General features: G+C 36.9%; 1 protein-coding gene across 8 annotated transcripts in view; it reads right to left on the minus strand.

Moving 5' to 3' along the window:
• ARHGAP42 (Rho GTPase activating protein 42) overlaps positions 1 to 14,335 on the minus strand; it is a 314,994-nt gene that overhangs the window by 48,110 nt on the left and 252,549 nt on the right. The window lies entirely within an intron of this gene.

The raw sequence follows: 14,335 nt of genomic DNA on the forward strand, positions 1-14,335 counted from the left end.
ATTATTCCTAGGATACAAGGGCAGTTTAACATTCACAAAGCAATCAACATGACACATTACAGCAATAGGAAAAACAATAAAAACATATGATCATTTCATTAGATGCAAAAAAAGCCTATGACAAAGTATAACATCCATTCATGATACAAACCCTCCACAAAGTAAGTCTAGGGGGAACAAACTTCAAATAATAAAGACCTTTCCTGAAAAACCTACAGCAAACATCATACTTGATAGGAAAAGTTGAGAGCTTCTTCCCTAAGGTCAGGAACAAAACAAGGTAGTCCACTCTTACCACTTTTATTCACTGTAGTACTGAAGTCCTAGCCACAGTGATCAGAAAACAAAAAGAAATAAAAGGCAGCCAGATTGGTAAGGAAAAAATAAAACTTTCATTATTGTCAGATGACATAACATTATACATAAAGAAACCCTAAACACTTCATCAAAAAATTACTACAACTGATAAATGAATTAAGTAAGGTGACAGACAGGATGCAAGACCAATATACAGATATCTGGTATATTTTTGTGCATTAATAATATAACAGCAGAAAGAGAAATTAAGAAAACTATCCATTTACAAATGCACAAAAATAATAAAATAGTTAGAAATAAACTTATCCAAAGAGGTTAAAGACCTATACATGGACGACTATAAAACACTGATAAAAGAAATTGAACATGACATAAATAAATGGAAAGAGATTCACACTCATAGACTGGAAGAATAAATATTGCTAAAATGTCTATACTACCCAAATCTACAGGTTTAATTCAATCCCTATCAGAATACCAATAGCATTTTTTAATATTTATTTATTTATTTGAGAGAAAGCAGAGAGTAAGCAATGGGAGGGACAGACTAAGAGAATCTTTAAACAGACCCCCATTGATTGTGAAGCCTGACAGCTCAATCCCAGGACCCAGGAGATCATGACCTGAGCTGGAAGCAAGAGTTAGATGTTTAACCAACTGAGCTACGCAGGCACCCTTCAACAGTATTTTGCACAGAACTCTAGAGCAAAGAATCCTAAAAGTTGTATGAAACACAAAAGAACTCCACTAGCCAAAAAAAAAATTATTGGAAAAAATAACAAAACTGGAAATATCACAATTTGATACTTTATATTACAAAGCCATACTAATCAAAACAGTATGGTACTGACACAAAAACAGACACATAGGTCAACAGAACAGAATAGAAATCCCAGAAATAAACCCACAACTATATGATCAATTACTCTCTGAAAAAGGAGGGAAGAATATGTAATGGGGAAAAGACAGTCTCTTCAATAAATGATGCTGGAAAACCTGGATGGATACATACCAACGAATGAAACTGGACCACTTTCTTACACCATACAAAAATAAACTCAAAATGGACTAAGGACCTAAATGTGAGGCATAAAACCACAAAAATCCTAGAAGAGAGCACAGTCAGTAATTTCTTCAACATCGGCTGTAGCAATATTTTTTGGATTTGTCTTCTGTGGCAAGGGAAATAAAAGCAAAAATAAACTACTGGGATTACATCAAAGTAAAAGGTTCTGCAGTGCAAAGGCAACAACCAACAAAACTAAAGGACAATCTACTGAATGGGAGGAGATATTTGCTAAGGACATATCTGATAGAGGGTTAGTATTCTAAATACGTGAAGAACTGATGCAACTCAACACCCAAAGACTAAATAATCCATTTTAAAAATGGGCAGACGACATGGACAGACATATCTCCAAAGAAGATGCACAGATGGCCAACAGACAAGTGAAAAGATGCCCAACATCACTCATCATCAGGGAAATAAATTTAAGTCAAAACCATAATGACGTATCACCTCACCCTTGTCAGAATGACTAAAATAAAAAATACAAGAAAGAACAACTGTTGGTGAGGATGTGGGGAAAAAGGAACCCTCATGCACTATTGGTGGGAATGCAACCTGGTGTAGCCACTGTGGAAGGGTAAGGAGATTCTTCAAATAATTAAAAACAGAATACCCTATGATCCAGGAATTGCACTACTGGGTATTTACCCCCAAAATACAAAAACACTAATTCAAAAGACTATATGCACCCAGGCCCCATGTTTATTGCAGCATTATTTATAACAGCCAAACTAGGGAAGCAGCCCCAAGTGTCCATCAACAGATGAATGGATAAAGAAGTTGTGGTGTATAAACACAATGGAATATTACTAATCCATAAGAAAGAATGAAATCTTGACATCTGCAACAACATGGATGGAGTTAGAGAGTATAATGCTCAGTAAAATATGTCAGTCAGGAAAGATCACCATATGATTTCCCTCATATGTGGAATTTAAAAATCACAACAACCAAATAGAGAGGGGGGAAAAAAAGAGAGAGAGAGAGAGAGAGAGAGAGAGAGACAAACCAAGAAATGGACTCTTAACTATAGAGAACAAACTGCTGGTTACTAGAAGGGAGGTTGGAGGGAGGATGGGTCAAATGAGTTATGGGGATTAAAGAGTACACTTCTTGTGGGAAAGGCAAGAGGGCAGAGGAGTGGGGAATTCTGTCTCAACCAGTCCCCTGAATTTAGCTGGATATCTACCAAACCATCTGAACACCCATGAAATCAGCCTGAGATGTAAGAATATATGTCTGGATCTCGACGGGGGCAGAGGACCTGCAGTCCCGAGGTAGGAAGGATGGAGTTGTGATTCTATGGACTGATATCAGAGGATAAACAGAAGGGGGAGGGAGCCACCAGAAGCCAGCCACAGGAAAGTAATATGATACTCAGAGCTAAAGCGTTCTGCACCAGGGGACGGCAATAGCTTGCAGAGCAATAGAGACCCAAGGAAAGGGCCTGAAAACAAGTGATCAGACAGGATACAGGAGCTGAGGGGAAGCACATCAGAACAGGGCAACCTCTCCCGTGAACGTGTGGCCCGGCCAGGCAGGTCACTGCTGCTGCCACAGCCGCCAATGCCTGTGTGGACTGGGACTGCTGGCGGTTTTGGAAGCACAAAGGGTGAAGACAAGGGGGAGGCCTGAGTGGACTGCTGAGGGTTGCTGGGGTTGTGCACTGCCTGTGGGAGGCTGTGGGTTACCGCAGTGCTTACAGGAAGGTAGACTGTGTGTTCTGGAGGGTTCAGAGAGGAGTAGACTCTGACTTCTCTGCCCTGACGGAGGTCTGGGTACAGACATTTTCCTGTGCTCTGATCCTCCAAAAAGGCAGAAAAGCTACCAGAGCACAAAAGTCACCAGAGAATGGAAGTCCCAAACACTGGTTTCCACAGAGCCCTGCCACCTATGCCCCTGCCCAATCAGGACTGACTGAAAAACAACATGGCAGGCTCTTTCCCCAGAAGACAAGCTGGAAGAACAAGAGGACTACAACCCCATAGTCCCCATAAAACTGTAACACCCCATCACCAGAGGAAAATAGTTTACTGAGCTCCTGATGTTGCCTCACAGTCTGTGTATTTCTCAGACACAACTTTTTTTTTCTTATGTTTCTTCTGTTTTTCTTTTTACCTATTTCTCATTTCAACTAGATGTTTAATACAAAATACTCCATCCTAGCTTTTTAACTTGTACTTTTTCACACCTATATCTATAAATATATTATATAGATATACATATAAGCTTCAATGTAGTCCTTTTTCCCTATTCAGTACTACCTTTATATATACATATAGCTGTTTTAATTTCCCTGTAACTCTGGGAAGTGGTGTTCTCTAACAAAGAGAACAAAATATACCCAGGAAGAATGGAAACACCCTACCATGACCACACTGAGAGATTATAGCTCTCCCCACACCCTCTTTTTTCCTTAGTATTTTAAATATTATTCTTGGGTTTTGTTTTGGTTGTGTTTTTTTGCTGGTGGCTTCTGACCCACTCCAAACTTTCCAGGGATGCATCTTGTCTGAATTGTGGTTGATACCTTTGACCCTGTACACCCCCTCAACCACCCCTCTACAGAATGACTAGGAGGAGGAACTCCTAACAAAGAAAAGAACAAGAAGACAATGGCCTCTCCCGCAGACCTAATGGATATGGACATAAGCAAGATGTCAGAAATAGACTTCGGAGTTGCAATTATGAAGACAATACCTAGGCTTGAGAAAAACATTAACAGCCACATAAATTCTCTAAGGGCAGAAATGAGAGCTAATCAGGCCAAACATAAAAATGCTATGAATGAGATGCAGTCTGAACTGGATACTCTAACAGCTAGCATAAATGAGGCAGAAGAATGGATTAGTGATTGAGAAGATAAACTGAGAGAAGGAAGGAACAGGAGGTCTGGAACAAACAGGTTAAACTCCACGAAAACAGAGAAGTAAACGATGCCGCGAACCGTTCCAATGTCAGAATTCTTGGGATCCCTAAAGGAGTGGAGAGAAAGAGAAGACTGGAAGATATATCTAGCAAATTGTAGCTGAGAGCTTCCCTAATCTAGGAAATGAAACAAGCATTCATGTCCTATAGGCAGAGAAGACCCCTCCCAAGATCAATGAGAACAGACCAATGTCCTGGCATGCAAGAGTAAAGCTCACAAATCTTAGAACCAAGGAAGCCATTCTGAGAGCAGCTAGGGGGAAGAGATTCCTTACATACAGAGGGAGGAACATCAGAATAACATCAGACCTGTCCACTGAGACCTGGCAAGCCAGAGGGGCTGGCAAGACATATTCAGGGTACTAAATGAGAAGAACATGCAGGCAAGAATACTTTATCCAGTGAGGCTATCATTTAGGACAGATGGAGAGACAAAGAGCTTCCAGGACCAGCAGAAATGGAAAGAATATGTGCCCACCAAGCCAGCCCTGCAAGAAATACTATGGGGGATTCTATAAAAGAAGAAAGATCCCAAGAGTAATACAGATCAGAAATTTACAGAGACAATCCATAGAAACAGGGACTGTACAGACAGGATGGCAATAAATACGTTGTCTTTCAATAATCACTCTCAACATGAACAGCCTAAATGCTCCCATGAAATGGCACAGGGTTGCAGGTTGAATAAAAAGACAGGACCCATCCATATGTGGTCTACAAGAGACTCATTTTGAACCTAAAGATACATCCAGACTGAAAGTGAAGGGATGGAGAACCATTTTTCATGCCAATGGACCTCAAAGGAAGCTGGGGTAGCAATTTTTATATCAGACAAATTAGAATTTAAACCACAGACTATAATAAGAGCTCCAGAGGAATACGATATCATTCTTAAAGGGTCTACCCAACAAGAAAATCTAACAATTGTAAATATCTATGCCCCCAGCTGGGAGCAGCCAATGACATAAGTCAGCTGTTTACCAAAATAAAGAATCAAATCAATAATAATACATTAATAGTAGGAGATTTTACACTCCACTCTCAGTACTGCACTGGACATATCATATAAAAAGAAGATCAACAAACAAACAAGAGCTTGGAATGACAAATTGGACAGATGGACTTTGCAGATATATACAGAATATTCCACCCTAAAACAACAGACTACTCATTCTTCTTGAATGCACAGAGAACTTTCTCCAGAACAGACCACATACTGGGTCACAAATCAGGTCTCAGCCAATACCAAAAGACTGAGATTATTCCCTGCATGCTATTAGACCACAGAGCCTTGAAACTGGAACTCAATCACAAGAAAAAACTTAGAAGAAATTCTAACACTTGAAGTTAAAGAGCATCCTGCTAAGGAATGAATGGGTCAACCAGGAAATTAAAGAACTTAAAAAATTCATGCAAACTAATGAGAATGAAAACACATTCGTCCAAAACCTATGGGATACTGCAAAGGCAGTCCTAAGGGGGAAATACATAGCCATCCAGGCCTCACTCAAAATCCCAAATGCACAAGCTAAACTTATACCTAAAGGAGCTGGAGAAGGAAGAGCAAATAAAACCTAAACCAAGCAGAAGTGAAATAATAAAGAGTAGAGTAGAGATAAATGAAGTAGAAACCAGAAAAACAGTAGAACAGGTCAACAAAACTAGAAGCTTGTTCTTTGAAGGAATTAGTAAGATCAATAAACCAATGGCCAGACTTATCCAAAAGAAAAGAGAAAGGACCCAAATTAATAAAATCATGAATGAAAGGGGAGAGATCATGACTAAAACCAAGGAAACAGAAACAATTATTAGAAATTATTGCCAGCAACTATAGGCCAACAAACTAAGCAACCAGGAAGAAATGGATGCCTTCTTAGAAACTTAAAAACTACCAACACTGAAACAGGAAGAAATAGACAATCTGAAGAGACCAATAACTGATTAAGAAATTGAAGCAGTAATCAAAAAACCTCCCAAAAAACAAGAGGCCAGGACCTGATGGATTCCCTGGGGAATTCTACCAAACATTCAAACAAGAAATAATACCTATACTCCTGAAGCTGTTTGAAAAATAGAAACAGAAGGAAAACGTCCAAACTCTTTCTATGAGGCCAGCATTACCTTGATCCCCAAAACAGGCAAAGACCCCATCAAAAAGGAAAATTTCAGACCAATATCCCTGATGAATATAGATGCCAAAATTCTCAACAAGATCCTTGCTGATAGGATCCAACAGCACATTAAAAGGATTACCCACCACAACAAGGTTGGGATTTATCCCTGAGAAGCAAGGGTGGTTCAACAAATCAATTTGACTGATTGCAAGTCAATCAATGTGATAGAACAAATTAATAAGAGAAGAGAGAAGAACCACATGGTCCTCTCAGTTGATGAAGAAAAAGTACTGGACAGAATACAGTACCTTTTCCTGATTAAAACTCTTCAAAGTATAGGGATAAGGGGAACATTCCTCAATTTCCTAAAATCCATCCATGAAAAACCCACAGCAAATATCGTTCTCAATGGGGAGAGCATTCCCATTGAGATCAGGAACACAACAAGGATGCCCACTCTCATCACTGTTGTTCAGCATAGTAGTACAATCCTAGCAACAACAATCAGACAACAAAAAGAAATAAAAGGTATTCAAATTGGCAAAGAAGAAGTCAAACTCTCTCTCTCCATAGATGACATGATACTCTATGTGGAAAACCCAAAAGTCTCCACCCCCAAATTACTAGAACTCATATAGCAATTCGGTAATGTTGTAGGATACAAAATCAATGCACAGAAATCAGTTGCTTTCTTATGCATTAACAACGAAACTGTAGAAAGAGAGATTAGAGAATTGATCCCACTTACAATAACACCAAAAACCATAAGATACCTTGGATTTAAACCTAACCAAAGAGGTAAAGGATGTATACTCCAGGAACTACGAAACACTCATGAAAGAAATAGAAGACACAAAAAGATGAAAAACATTCCATGCTCATGGATAGGAAGAATAAGCATTGTTAAAATGTCTATGCCGCCCAGAGCAATGTATACTTTCAACGCCATCCCAATCAAAATACCAATAACATTTTTCAACATGCTGGAACAAATAATCCTAAAATTTGTATGAACCAGAAAGAACCCCAATCACCAAGGAAATGTTGAAAAAGAAAACCAAAGCTGGGGGCATCACATGACTGGATTTCAAGCTATATTCCAAAGCTGTAATCACCAAGATATCATAATTCTTCTTTAGTGGATGTCAAGGTACTCCTCCTTCAACAGTAGAGAGTGGAGCATCCTACATAGGAGAAATACAGATTACTTAATCAGGGCTCAATGCCTGGTTCAGAGCAGGCAGCCAAAAGGTGCTTATTGATGAATGATTTGGTAGTAACTGGTTTTCAAGTGTGTTACGCAAATACCCTTGCTTCTACAACGGTTAGTACTTAGTTAACAGGAGCGAACTTTAGTCACTCCTCCCCAGATGCCCTCAGCCGCATGACTCCCTGCTAAGAAAGGGCCAGAAGGATACAAACACCACCAAATTCCTAAGAACTGAAACCGTGTAATATTAATGATACTTGGCTTTCAGGGGTAGAAGTAGAAAACAAGCTAACTTAAAGAACTTTATATATTCAATAAAAAATTAAGGGTAAACATTATTTTTTTCCAGAAAATATTCAGGGCTAAAACTTTTATTGAAATCCAAATAAGGATTCCATAAGGGAGTTTAATAGTGTAATAGCTATTAATCTCAAGAGAATTGAAACAGTCACAAGAAAAAGAAAAAGAATAGTCTTCTATACAGCTAACAAAGCAAAAGTACTTGTACCTTCAATTTCTTAGCAATTAAAAACCCAGCATGTCCTCACAGATGTAATCTACTTGGCCTAACAGTACCTTCTCAGGCCTGACAAAACAAAGCAACATTTGTCTTTAATTTCTAATTCACTTTTCTAATCTGCCATTTCAGATTAAAAGGCTACTTATCACAGATAATTAATATCATATTACCCATGGCTTGAAAGAAACAGAAACACAAAATGAGTGCATTTATTCATGTTCGTAACATCCACAGGACCATTTCTCTTTTCTCTAAAGGATGAGCAGTTAGTTCACTCTGCACAGCCCTGGCCCAAACTGTTGCTGCTTCTTGGTCTGCCGGTGAAAAGCATTTGAGCCATAACCCTCTTCCTGGGTCTCAACATGGAAACAAGATTATTTGATCACAGGCCTGGTGGAAGATGTGGTGAGGAGGAGGAGGATGAAATTTAAGGACATCTGAGAACTTCCAGAATAAAACTATCTAAACAGCAGTATGAGGCTCAAAAAACTCGTGACAGAGGGCAATTATCTAGGATAAGAAGAAATGAGCTTAATTTTTCTTTCTTTTATTGCGGAAAGAACGTGTTCCTTAAGTACACATGGGGAAAGTCACTGAAACACAATGGCAGAAACTGAGTTTTGAGGGAAATTTTGAAAGTATCTTTTGGTCCAATCATGAGGACATGTGGACAGGCACATGAGACTGAATGCCGAGTGACTATTAGGATGTGGCCAAATCATGACTTTCATTAGCAGAAACATCATTTCTTTTTTTGTTTGTTTGGTTTTTTTGTTGTTGTTTTAAATATTTTATTTATTTGACAGAGAGAAATCACAACTAGGCAGAGAGGCGGGCAGAGAGAGAGGAGGAAGCAGGCTCCCCGTGGAGCAGAGAGCCCGATGTGGGGCTCGATCCCAGGACCCCAGGACCATGACCTGAGCCAAAGGCAGAGACTTTAACCCACTGAGCCACCCAGGCGCCCCCAGAAACATCATTTCAAAGGACTTTTTTCCCCCACTCACAATACCTGGAATAACGTAGGTACACAATGGAATACTGTTGAACTGAACTGCATGAGAGAATGAGAATGTAGTATCTTTTCTTTCTCTATTCTCACTTCCTCCAAACTAGGGTAGAAGGATGAGTTGAAAAACCACCACACAAAACATGTTTGAGTGGGGACAAGGCTTCAGGCACCAAGAGAGAATGCCAGAGCAAGAACACCTAGGAAAAATGACAAATGCCTCTGTCCCTGTTAACAACTAGTCCCAAGATGAGAGGTTTTGGGACATAAAAGGTGTGCCATGGAAGATAATTTGTTTCCAACAGTATGGTACTGACACAAAAACAGACACATAGGTCAACAGAACAGAATAGAAATCCCAGAAATAAACCCACAACTATATGATCAATTACTCTCTGAAAAAGGAGGGAAGAATATGTAATGGGGAAAAGACAGTCTCTTCAATAAATGATGCTGGAAAACCTGGATGGATACATACCAACGAATGAAACTGGACCACTTTCTTACACCATACAAAAATAAACTCAAAATGGACTAAGGACCTAAATGTGAGGCATAAAACCACAAAAATCCTAGAAGAGAGCACAGTCAGTAATTTCTTCAACATCGGCTGTAGCAATATTTTTTGGATTTGTCTTCTGTGGCAAGGGAAATAAAAGCAAAAATAAACTACTGGGATTACATCAAAGTAAAAGGTTCTGCAGTGCAAAGGCAACAACCAACAAAACTAAAGGACAATCTACTGAATGGGAGGAGATATTTGCTAAGGACATATCTGATAGAGGGTTAGTATTCTAAATACGTGAAGAACTGATGCAACTCAACACCCAAAGACTAAATAATCCATTTTAAAAATGGGCAGACGACATGGACAGACATATCTCCAAAGAAGATGCACAGATGGCCAACAGACAAGTGAAAAGATGCCCAACATCACTCATCATCAGGGAAATAAATTTAAGTCAAAACCATAATGACGTATAACCTCACCCTTGTCAGAATGACTAAAATAAAAAATACAAGAAAGAACAACTGTTGGTGAGGATGTGGGGAAAAAGGAACCCTCATGCACTATTGGTGGGAATGCAACCTGGTGTAGCCACTGTGGAAGGGTAAGGAGATTCTTCAAATAATTAAAAACAGAATACCCTATGATCCAGGAATTGCACTACTGGGTATTTACCCCCAAAATACAAAAACACTAATTCAAAAGACTATATGCACCCAGGCCCCATGTTTATTGCAGCATTATTTATAACAGCCAAACTAGGGAAGCAGCCCCAAGTGTCCATCAACAGATGAATGGATAAAGAAGTTGTGGTGTATAAACACAATGGAATATTACTAATCCATAAGAAAGAATGAAATCTTGACATCTGCAACAACATGGATGGAGTTAGAGAGTATAATGCTCAGTAAAATATGTCAGTCAGGAAAGATCACCATATGATTTCCCTCATATGTGGAATTTAAGACTCATAACAAACAGAGGAAAAAGTTTAGAATACTTAAAGGGCACTAATTCAAAGGGATATATGCACCCCTATGTTTAATGCAGCATTTTTTATAATAACTAAGTTATGGAAGCAGCAGATATGAGTATATATATATATATAACTCATCCTTATAAAATAATGAAATCTTTCCATTTGCAATGACATGGATGGAGCTAGAGAGTATAATGCTAAGCTAAATAAGTCAGCTGGAAAAAGACAAATACCATATGTTTTTGTTCATATGTGGCACTTAGGAAACCAAAGGAACAAAGAGAAAAAAGAAAGAGAGAGCCAAACCAAGATACGTATCTTAACTACAGAGAACAAACTGCTGGTTGCCAGAAGGGAGTTGGGGAGATGAGTGAAACAGGTGATAGGAAATAAAGAGTACATTTACCATGGTGAACACTGAGTAAAGTATAGAACTGCTGAATCACTGTATTGTACACCTGAAACTAATATAACACTGTACACTGTATGTTAACTATACTGGAATTAAAAGACTTAATAAAACCAAAAAAAGAAAAAAAGAAAAGAAAATTGGTTTTCTTTGAAGACAAGCTCAAATTATGGAGCACTATTGATATGTTACTCTTTAATAAATATCCCTAATGGCACAGCTTGAGCAATAGTTTAATTCTATTCTTAACTGAATAATATTTGTTTAATATTGATGGTAGACATTGCTATTCTCAAAGTTAATGAAGTCCCAACATCTTAGAATTTCAAGAAAAGAATACTGTAAATACTGCAAGCGTATTTTACAACCAGAAAAGCATTTCTTGACCAGTTCTTTAGTTTTTGTATTCAGTAGTTTTTTTCATTAAGAAGTGTCAAACTTTCCTTCTTTATTGAATTATATGCTAGTCTCATTTGCAGCATCTCTACTCTGAAAACAGTAAAGTAAGAGTAACCACAAAGTACTGAGACTTTTTCATGTTAGGTTTGTAAAGAGAGTCTCATGATTCTACAGCCACAGAATAGCTTTACTCTTTATTTTATGGCATATATTCTCTGTATCTTCACAGCATGACCCTATTTTAGGATGCTAAATAGTTTTTATTCTATTACCTTGAGGATTTTTAATGAAAGCATAGACATTATGACCGCTTTTAATGGTTGAGAGTCAAAACAAATTTTTATCAGAGTTTTATATTTTATAATCTCTATGCTTCATTATTAGCTTCATCATTTCAAAAATACAAATATATCCCACGCAAAACTGCGTTTCCAAAGGATAGATAACTAGAGTATTTTACGATAAACAGAATCCATCTGAATAACCAAAACTATAAAGATGTACTTCCCAAGGTGGCAAATGAATCAAGACTAGTGCTTGTTTCAAATACCATTTGAGAGAGAAGTTACAAATGGAGATTGGTATAATTCTTGGCTTTTGAGGAGTCAAATGTCAAAAAGGAACACAGAGATCTCAAAAAAAACAAGATGATATATAGAAAAATGGTAGAAGGGGTGAATATAAAGACCAAAGCTGTTGTGAACTAACAGGATGAGCTTACATGATTAATTCAGGACTTAAAAACGAGGTTCGAGAACTTCACCATCACTGGAATATAATTTTGAACCAAAACAAATAAATTCCAGGCATGTCACTAGGAAGAAAACACAATGCTGCTCTCAGGTGAACCATATGCTAGAGTCCGGAGTACTGTTGAGTATTCATGTATATCCTATTAGTTATTAAAGTTATTAAATCACTAGTTAAATAGTGGTGTCCTGGTAAGACACATGATAAAAGAGGTAAGAATTAAGATTACAATCTGAGCAAGAGATTCAAAGTTCCACTAACACATTTTAGGCCTTGATGTAGTAAAATATTTAAAATTACATGCAAAAATATTAAATTCTGAGGACCTGGAAAGCCCATCGACTCATCTGAGAGGCTGGTCATTTCAGGGAAAGGGACTTCAAGGCATTTTGGATTGAGGAATGTTTAGAGAACCTTACTCACATAAATTGGCCAAAAAAAAAACAAAAAAAAAAAACCCATATATATATATATATATATATATATATATATATATATATATATATATCTCCACCCCCCAGCTTGCAGGGAGCTTATTTCTGGAAGTACATTCAATCCTGTGCCTACATCAGTCAGAATTTCTTTTTATTGATGACACAGTCTTGTCTTTACAGGAGAGCAGATATTTTCCTTGGGTGAGCAAATCTGAATTTCCAAGAATGTGGAAGAACAATAAGAAATAAGTGTGATTTTGGGTAAGTTAACTTTAAGCCCACATAGTAAGACTTTTTGAAATCACTACACAATTTTGTGTATAAATTATTTAGAATGTTTAGAGTACTTAGAGGGATATTAATCTCAGCATTTATAAGCAAATTTACTAGATTACAAAAGATTCCACCAGTTTAGAAAGATTATATAAGCCAGAATCAGAAACTGGCCTTTAATTAGGTGCTGCATGTGGGAAAATAAGATTTACGAGCTTTGTAATTATATCTTGATATGTCTAAAAAAAGCCTCATTGGTTAAATGTATAAATGGTGGAATTCTATCAAATTTATGAAAACAAAGTGAAAATGACATTTTAAAAAATTAGGGCATTTATATATATAATAAGATTTGTATATAAAATAGGGCGAAAGAAAAAATATAGCTTAAGATAAAATAATAAAAATAAAAGTTAAAAGGTTAAGATTTATAACTTGAAGCACTACATATTAATAAGGCAAATGTAATTAGAATATTCTTTTCTATGATCAAAATCTCCCCTTGGGCAATAAAAACCTACTGGCACAAAGAGCAACAATAAGAGCAAATGTGTGCTGAGCACATATACCTCATGGAAAAAGCCTGTGTTGAGTACTAAGAAAAAGGGAACAAGTGTTCTGTCACAAGTTGCTCAGAGAACTAAGTAGGATACTAAAACACTATACCAAAAGCCAAAATGTGAGAAATGGCACAAATACATGAGCTCTAGAATAGCTACTTTAAAAAAAGAAAAATGAAACCAGTATTAGAAAACACATTTCAAACTCTACTCAAATGCAAATTATATAATATATTGCTTTTTAGGTAATTGCTAAGAATGAACATTTGGTACTAATCTGTTGGTAATTATTTCTGTGATTAGATATAAATGGGCAATGGAAGATTTTATACTAGTCACTTTCCTTGATTTGCAATAAAGAAATGCAAGAATAAAAACTGGAAATAATTTTTTAAGTCTTTAACATTAGGTATACTTTAAATCATGTTTTTTCTTTTGATAATTTCTGAAATGAATTCCTAGGAAGCATTTCATTCCATTAAAATAATAGGCTCTCTCATACACTCAATATTTATGACCTTCAAATGAGTGCTTTCCTAATTTTTATCTTCATTTCATTCTAAGTTGCACTGCATTAGCAATTTAAAAGTCAGAATTATTATTAATCTTGTTTTAAAAATAAATTTAGACATCATGAGAGAAAGTCAATTGAATCTAATAAAACTTGATTTTGTTTTACAAGATATATAGATAACCTTAGAAACAAATATACAAACTAATTTTTATATGTCAAATAATCTGGCCATGTAGAGTACATAAAAAAAGAAAATACCTTAAAATAACCAAGGGTAATTTCCAAGGGTGGCAAGAACGTGGCAGACAATTAACTGGATTAGATTAAGTGGATTTAGAATGTGA

The sequence above is a fragment of the Meles meles genome, chromosome 8 (assembly GCF_922984935.1).
Source record: "Meles meles chromosome 8, mMelMel3.1 paternal haplotype, whole genome shotgun sequence".
Lineage (NCBI taxonomy): Eukaryota > Metazoa > Chordata > Mammalia > Carnivora > Mustelidae > Meles > Meles meles.